Genomic DNA, 9,316 nt, shown 5'->3' with positions numbered 1-9,316 from the left:
CACCCCCCTCATTGGCTCACTGGCTGTGATTGACAGCAGTGGAAGCCAATGGGCTCCCACTGCTGTCTCAGCAAATGAGGAGGGAGAGTTCTGGGACAGCCGAGGCAATTGTGAACATTGCTGGATCGGCGGGAGCTCAGGTAAGGATTGGGGGACTGGGGGAGGGGGTGGGGGGATGCTGCTACACACAGAAGGTATTTTTACCTTCATGCATGGAATGCATAAGGGTAAAAAAACATTCAGCCTTTAGAACCACTTTAAGTAAGCACATCAATTTTACAGCTTTTATTGAGGCAAAGCATCAGTTCCTACCTGCAGTAAGATTTACATTGTTGTCAGTTGCTAGCATTTGCAAAGCCTTAGCACTTTACAGCTGAACTCTAGCCATACCTTCCATCTTACACAGACTGACACAAGAACTATGAATGGAGGGGGTGGAGCTATCAATCACCTGCCTCTCCCCCTAATCAGAAATCCTGTGTCATTCCTAGAAGCTGTAGTACAAATTCTATGAATGGATCTGGCAAGAAAGGGCAAGCATTGACATGCTCTCTTGATGACAGCTCCTTAGTTGTATTTTCCCTGGATGATTACGGCGTTGGGGATGGGGGATGTAGGGCGGAGGAAGATTTCTCCTAAGGCCTCATGCACACTGAGCGTTTGCCTTATGTGCATTATTGCATTCTATTGACCAGAATATTAATTTATTCTGCCCATTAGAATTCATTAACAGGCAAATGTTAGCATGGACACATAAGGGTAGATTTACTAAAACTGGAGAGTGCAAAATTTGGTGCAGCTCTGCATGGCAGCCAATCAACTTTTAAAGTCAGCGTGTTCAAACACTCCCCGTTTAACAGTCAGTCAGTCAGTCAGTCCATTTGCACAACCGCAAACTCCCCATTTGCACAAGGTTGGATACCAAGCTAGCCATGTCCCGTTCCTTGTCCTCACTGACATCATTGAAGGTCTCTTCCTCCACCCAGCCATGTACAACACCAAGGGTCCACGAAAGGTGAGAACAAGCCCCCTGGGACGCCTGCTGTGGCTGGTATTCCACCTCCTCAAAGCCACCTTCCTCCTCTGACTTCTCTTCTTCAGACTCCTCTTTCTGCGTTGCCACAGGTCCAGCAATTGACAACGACAAGGCTGCTTCTGGTGGTGATGGGGAGTGGACCACAACTCTTCCTCTTCATGCTCATCTACAGCCTGATCCAGTACTCTTCGCAGGGCACGCTCCAGAAAAAACGCATATGGGATGAGGTCGATGATGTTGCCTTGGGTTCGACTGACCACCAGGGTTGTCACCTCCGCAAAAGGACGCATGAGCCTACAGCCATTGTTCATGAGCATTCAGTAACGCGGCCAAAAAATACCCAGCTCCGCAGAAAGAATAAAAGAAAATGAATGTTTTTTCTATGAAAAATTATCCTGCGGATCGCTTTTGGTCTGTACACAATGAAGCAACGACCTTATCATCTGGGGTGTGCCAACACAATCCTAGAGGTGATCGCTTCATTGTGATACGCAAGCCCCTTCACCACGACAAGGTAACGATCACGAAGGGGAATTGACACATGTATGTGCCTTTTTTTTTGTTTTTTGTTTTTTTGCAGCCACAGTGTAGCACCAGAGGCCAGAAAAATGAAGCATGTACACATGCATGAAAAAGTAGGTATTGTTGCAGCCGCTGCTGTAGCAGCGGCCTGAAAAATTGAGGTTTTCAAGGCAGAAAGTGCAAGCTGCTGTGCCACCTTATATATCAGTGGTGGGTGGGCAGTGGCACAGTACACTCTCTGTGGACCTGACAGCAGTCACTGGCACCCAGGCAACTGCAATTAAAAAATATATATATTTTTTTTTACTTTGCAAGCTGCTGTGCCACCTTATATATCAGTGGTGGGTGGGCAGTGGCACAGTACACTCTCTGTGGACCTGACAGCAGTCACTGGCACCCAGGCAACTGCAATTAAAAAAAAATATATATATTTTTTTACTTTGCAAGCTGCTGTGCCACCTTATATATCAGTGGTGGGTGGGCACACAGTGGCACTGCAGTGGGCACAGTACACTCTGTGGACCTGACAGTCACTGGCAGCCCAGGCAACTGCAATAATAAAAAATATTTTTTTTTTCAATTTATTGCAACAAGATGCTGTGCCACCGTATATATATCAGTGGTGGGCAGTGCACTGCAGTGGGTACAGTGCACTCTGTGGACCTGACACAGCACTCACTGCAATTATGACAGAGGAAAAAAAAAATATTTTTTAAAATGCAAGGTACTGTGCCTGTGCCACCCGAAATGAGTGTGGTGTGCACACACTGCTTCAGAATGATCTAAGATGGATGCTGCCCTTGCTTATTTATAGGAGGTGGGAGGGTGTGGGAGGGAGGTATGCTGATTGGCTGGAAATGTGCCTGCTGACTGTAAAGTTCAGGGTCAAAGTTTGCCTCAATGATGTATTATGGGGGGCGGACCGAACATCGCATATGTTCGCCCGCAGCGGCGAACGCGAACAGTTCTGTACATCTCTACTGGTCACGTATTAAAAAAACAGCCTTTAGAATACAGTAAAAAATAAAAAAATAATAATTTATATTAATAAACAGTTTTTAAAAGTCATACAAATGTATATTTGAAATCAAATCTTTATAATTCTTTGGCAATAACACAGTGTAGGTAGATTTTATGCCCCTCCCGTCTGTGTCTTAGAATAAGAGGGAGGTGAAGCCTCTATTAATCTACATGTAATAGCCCGCCCCCATTGTGTTTAGCTGGTTAGTGGGCATGGAGGAGAAGGAAGGGAGTGGGCTATCATTTATCACTGTGTATACGCCTACATGTGTGACTCTATAGTCACATGGGCTGTGCAGACGTGATAGGGAGGAAATGCTCAGCATAGAAACTCACTGAAAACTGAGCATGTGCAGAGCTGCCAACATTGTTCTGCAGAATCCTCAGCTTTATTGGGGACATGAACAGAATGGGAAGATAAAGAACAGCAGGGTCAACCCGTTTTTTTGCACAATACAGGAAATAAAGTCCATAGTGACTCAGTGAGTATGGACAGCATGTAATATATCATTTATTGATAGCTTTTTATGATTTGGCTGTATTGAGGCTTTAAGCCCGGTGTGCATGAGGCCTGAAAGAAGAAGAATCAGCACAAGGGACACATTTTACTAACTTTTCGCTAAATCTAGGCTTTAAACTTCAGTTTTAAAACTGAAATCCAGGATACCAAAGGACATCCTTACAAACTGCTTAGGAACTACGGTAATAGATTATACAATACTAAGCTAATGTGTACCAATCTAGAGTTAAAGAAAAAGCTTTAGCACTGTTTTAATCTGTGTCTTCTATGTTTTCCTGAAGTGCAGCTTTAAAATATAGCCAAACTTTCTATTTTTATTTTGGATAGAGCAGACAAGGAATAGACCCCTGTCAAACCTATTGTTTTAGAAAAACAGTTTTATACTTTGATATACTGAAAGCATAATACAATAGAGAAGGGACTGTGAAGAATTTATAATGAAATGTCAGATTTTTGTTTAGTAATGTTAGATAGTCGATACAATTTTGAGAATTAAAGTGGTTCTAGAGGTTAAAGGTTTTTTACCTTTATGCATTCTATGCATGAAGGTAAAAAAACCTTCAGTGTGCAGCTCCACCCCCAGCCTCCCCCCCCCCCCCCTTATACTTATTTGAGCCCGATCTCGATCCAGGGATGTGCACAAAAGAAAATGCTCACCTGGCTTTCTCCCTCCTCATTGACTCCTGCTGCTGTCAATCACAGCCAGTGAGGAGGGAACAGGGAGCGGGGGCCAAGCCCTGCTTTGTGGGAGAGATTTGCTAAAACTGGAGCATTGACAATCTGGTGGATCTGGACATGATCCATGAGCCAATCAGCTTCTAACTTTAGCTTGTTCGATTAGACACTGGTTTCTATGTAGAGGTGCATCAGATTTTACACTCTCCATTTTTAGTAAAAAAACCCTGATGTGTTTTATGGGCACACAGAGTGGGGCTCGGGAGCAGGCATGCATGAGTGCCCCTATAGCAAGCGGCTTGCTATGAGGGCACTCAACAGGAGGGAGGAGCCAGGAGCACTGGCCTGGGACTCGTGAAGAGGAGGATTGTAGCCGCTTTGTGCAAAACCATTACCCAGAGCTGGTAAGTATAACATGTTTGTTATTTTATAGAAAAAAAAAAATCAAGCCTTTAGTATCACTTTAACCACTTGCTGACCGCCGCAAGTACATATACTGCGGCAGTCAGCCCCGTGCAGGCAAAGTGACGTATGGGTACGTCACTCGCCTGCGAGCCAATAGGCGGCGAGCGCGCGCCGCCGGAGGCGTGCTCCCGCCCCCGCTCGTTCACTGTGATCCCCGTGCGTGTCACTCGCGATTATCCGTTACAGAGGGAGAAAGCCAGGCGGCTAATGTAAACAAAGCCGCCTGTCATTCTCCCTTTGTATAAGTGCAGAGATCATACGGTCCTGCTATGTAGGATCGTATATCTCTGTAGTTACACAACAAGCCACATCCCTTCACAGTTAGAAGGACGCCCCTAGGGACACACTTAACCCCTCCTTCTCCAATAAAGTTAACCCCTTCCCTGCCAGTGTCATTTTTACAGTAACAGTGCATATGTATAGCACTGATTATTGTAGTAATGTCACTGGTACCCCCAAAAGTGTCAAAAATGTCAGTCAAGGGTCCGATCTGTCCGCCGCAATGTCGCAGTCCCGCAAAAAAATCGCATTTAGCCGCCATTACTCATTAAAAAAAAAACAATAAAAATGACAAAAATCTTTTCCTTAGTTAGTAAACGCAATAACTTTTGCGCAAACCAATCAAAATAGGCTTATTGGGATTTTTCTTTACCAAACATATGTAGCAGAAAATAAATTGGCCTAAAATGTTAAAAAATTTTGATTTTTACATTTTTTGGGGGAATTTCATATAAAAAAATGTGAAAAATATTGTTATTTTTGAAAAATTGTCGCTCTTTTTTTGTTTATAGCGCATGATCAAAAAATCGCACAGGTGATCAAATACCACCAAAAGAAAGTTCTGTTTGTGGGAAAAAAAGGAAATCAAATTTGTTTAGGTACAGCATCGCAGGACCGCGCAATTGTCCGTTAAAGTCACGCAGTGCTGAATCGCAAAATAGGGCCTGGTCAGGAAGGGGGTAAAATCTTCCGGGGCTTAAGTGGTTAAAACATATAAATAATACACTATAAACACATTAAAATAGTATTTATATTTTATATATTTACTCTATATAGAGAGAGATGCAGCCTTCTTAGTCCCAGTTGGCGATATAAAACACCTTGTTACAATTTACAATAATACCCACCAACATGACCCGTCTCTATGGTACAGGATACTCTGCACTTGGCTTACGTTTTACTGTTACATTGGAAATCACATGACAGTTAAACAAACACTTTACAGTACTTCAACTTTTGAACTTTTTGCATGAGTTCACTGGGAGAATTGTTTAGTATTTTATGTAGAGGGTCATTTTGTTGGTTCTGTGTTACTAACACTTCAACTTTTGGCACATCCACCATTGTACCCTGTGCTTTATGTTGACAAATAGAAGAAAATGCTAAGGCTACATTCACACCTGAGCGTAGCGTTTTTCGCGCGTTTTTTACCGCGATTTTACAGCGATTTTTGCGGCGTTTTTTACCGCGATTTTACCGCGATTTTTACCGCGATTTTTGTACAGGCGTTTTTAGATTGAATAGAGATCAATGGAAAACGCCTGTAATCTGCCCAAAAAGAAGCTCATGTACTTTTTTGAGCGTTGGGCGTTTTGTAAACAGCGTCAAAACGCTCAGATGTGAACAGGGGCCATTGAAATGAATAGGATTTGTCTTGTTGGGCGTTTTGAGAGCTGATCCTAGAGCAGAAAAACGCCCCAAAAACGCCCCAAAACGCCTAGATGTGAACGGAGCCTAATATGTGAGACAAAATTATTGCGTTGTAGATTAGATTTCAAGTATAAATAAAGGCAAAACTTTTTTTTTAGGTTTGGACAGAATGCTGTATGCTGTTTGGGGTTTTTGGGGTCTCTATGCCCCCATTAGGGAGATTTGCCCTGTTTATTTGTTCTGTTTACTATTATCATTGAAAGCAAAATTAAAAGAAAATCATAAATTTTGGGTTGTCCCCAGAAAAGTAATAGTGGGGAAATTGTCAAATGTAGACACTAGTTCTGGCGACCTGGGGCCTTTCCTCTCACTGCCTGTTTTGGTTATGGGACTGGATGTGAAGATAAATCTCCCCAACGGGACACAGATGGCAAACAAACCGACAGGGGCTATAACCCTCCCTTACTCCAAAATGACAACAAAGTTATGCCTAAAGTTTTACTTTAAACGACTAGTTTTAAACTACTTTGCAATCTCACACTGCAGTTCCCAAATGTAGACGTGGTCCATAGAGGATGACGTAACAGTGACTGCAAAAAAGATGCCATAAGCAGCTAGTATTCAACCTCCTCTGTGAATGAAAATTCGCTATTGTCACACCGATCCTCCTCCTGGCCAATCAGAAAGCGCGTCCGATACGCGCTTCCTGATTGACCGCAGGGCAAACCCCATGCCATTGGCCAAGGAGGAGGCGGGAGCGGGAGGACTGGAGGAGATGCGCCGCCGGGAATGAGGAGAAGCCGACACCGGGAAACTGATGAGAAGCCGCCCGCCGCCGCTGCTGCTCCAGGTAAGTAAGGGGGCACGCACGCTGATCTCTGCATTGGGGAAATGTATGCTGGTCACCGCATTGAAGGGGGCACGCACGCTGATCTCTGCATTGGGGGAATGTATGCTGGTCACTGCATTGAAGGGGGCACGCACGCTGATCTCTGCATTGGGGGAATGTATGCTGGTCACTGCATCGAAGGGGGCACGCACGCTGATCTCTGCATTGGGGGAATGTATGCTGGTCACTGCATTGAAGGGGGCACACACGTTGATCTCTGCATTGAAGGGGGCATGTACGCTGGTCACTGCATTGAAGGGGGCATGTACGCTGGTCTCTGCATTGAAGGGGGCATGTATGCTGGTCACTGCATTGAAGGGGGCATGTACGCTGGTCTCTGCATTGAAGGGGGCATTTACGCTGGTCACTGCATTGAAAGGGGGCACGCTGGTCACTGTGCATTGAAAGGGGGCACGCAGGTCACTGTGCATTGAAAGGGGGCACGCTGGTCACTGTGCATTAAAAGGGGGCACGCTGGTCTCTCTGCTTTGAAAGGGGGCACGCTGGTCTCTCTGCATTGAAAGGGGGCACACTGGCATCTCTGCATTGAAAGGGGGCACTCTGGTCTCTGTGCATTGAAAGGGGGCACGCTGGTCTCTGTGCATTGAAAGGGGGCACACTGGTCTCTGTGCATTGAAAGGGGGCACGCTGGTCTCTGCATTGAAAGGGGGCACGCTGGTCACTCTGCATTGAAAGGGGGCACGCTGGTCACTCTGCATTGAAAGGGGGCACGCTGGTCTCTCTGCATTGAAAGGGGGCACGCTGGTCTCTCTGCATTGAAAGGGGGCACGCTGGTCTCTCTGCATTGAAAGGGGGCACGCTGGTCTCTCTGCATTGAAAGGGGGCACGCTGGTCTCTCTGCATTGAAAGGGGGCACACTATACCTTAATTATTGAAGGCCCCTTTCACACTTTTGCGACCTCAAAATCACGCAATTTTTTACAGCGTTTTTTGCCGCAAAGCAATGCCTATTACATTTTTCTGTTTGTGCCCCCCCCAAAAATTTTGAGCACCAGTCACCACTGAGCCTTAGTGTAGTGGGTGTTTACTGTGTGGCAGTGGCTTAAAGGGAACAGGCAACACAACTTCTTGCTTTAACTTTTGGTTTACATAAGAGTATTGAGCAGTTACAACAACACAAATTCTTCTCCAATATCACCTTCAAGCATTTAGACCAGTTGACAGTTAATGGTACAATGTAAGAATGCAGGGCTTATATACAGGATGTAGCAAGGTGTGCCATCAGGAACCCTTATGTCAAGGCTATCTCAGTAGAGAGAGCTGTCCTGATTCCACCACTATGCGGGGTGATCTAGACTGCTCCAGCACACTGTTATGGGTTCTGGAACCTCTCTTTCCATCCACTGTCCTCTCAGGGACCACCTGTACAGAGCTCTAACTATCCCTTCTTGTCTTGAACTTGTCCCTACCTATAGGTCTAGCCCAGCGAACCTTGGCACCCTAGATGTTTTGGAACTACATTTCCCATGATGCTCAACAACACTGCATAGTGTAATGAGCATCATGGGAAATGTAGTTCCAAAACATCTGGGGTGCCAAGGTTCGCCATCACTGGTCTAGCCTCTCTCTAACAAGTGGGTTCCTGTTCCTGACACATTAACAGGTAATAGTACAATGTAAGAATACAGGGCTTACATACATTGTTTGGAATCCGCCCGCATGCATGGACTGGCACCCAGCTCAGCCTCTCAGCAAGTTGCTAAGTGCCTGAACCGGCTGCTCCCGCCCCCTCCACAGACCAGCACTCCAGTGAGCGCAGTGGGGATGTCAGAGCAGAGAGTCGGTTACTGACATTCACTAGCTCTCTGCTCTGAGAACCAAGCGATCAGCGGTGTTTGATGGCTCGGTTCTCAGTGTTAGAGCCAGTGGGGGACGAATGCAGCATCAGATTCGTGCTGCATCTAGCTAGGTAAGTATGATTAAAAAAACAACAAACAAACCCATACTTCTCTTTTAAGCTTTGTTTTACCAGAAATTCCTGTGCCAAGGTTATCCCTGATGATGCAGAAGTTGCTAAAAACATTGAGGCTGTGCGTCCACCATCGTTGACGTCACTGCTGGCTAAACCTGGGGCATTGTTTCCAGCTATTGGAATGCACGCCGGCTCGAAGTGAGTGGCTGGTGCACACATTGTGGCTGTTTATGTTAGTGCTAACAGGAGCATCACTAAATGTAAGTGCGCATTTGTGTTCTTATACATTGAAGAAATTTAATTAAACTATTACACAATGATACTCTTTATTACTTTCTTTGGGTCCTTTTCTTAATATTATATGAGAGAGAGAGAGAGAGATAACTGGAGGGCCTGGGTTGCTTAACCCTTTGTGTTACTACAAGATCTTCCAGATCCAGTTTATGGTCAGAGAATTAGGAGCTAATAATATCTGAAGGCTGGCTTTGTATTAATGGTTGGTGAGTGTGCATTTTATACACATGTTTGGTGAGGCAGTATAAGAAGGAATTATGAGCAGTGCACATCTTTCATCATGGTGATTGGAGTCTTTCAAGAAGTTTTTTT

Source organism: Pelophylax lessonae (assembly GCF_965119305.1).
Source record: "Pelophylax lessonae genome assembly, chromosome: 6".
Classification (NCBI taxonomy): domain Eukaryota; kingdom Metazoa; phylum Chordata; class Amphibia; order Anura; family Ranidae; genus Pelophylax; species Pelophylax lessonae.
Note: the sequence above shows the minus strand (reverse complement) of the source record.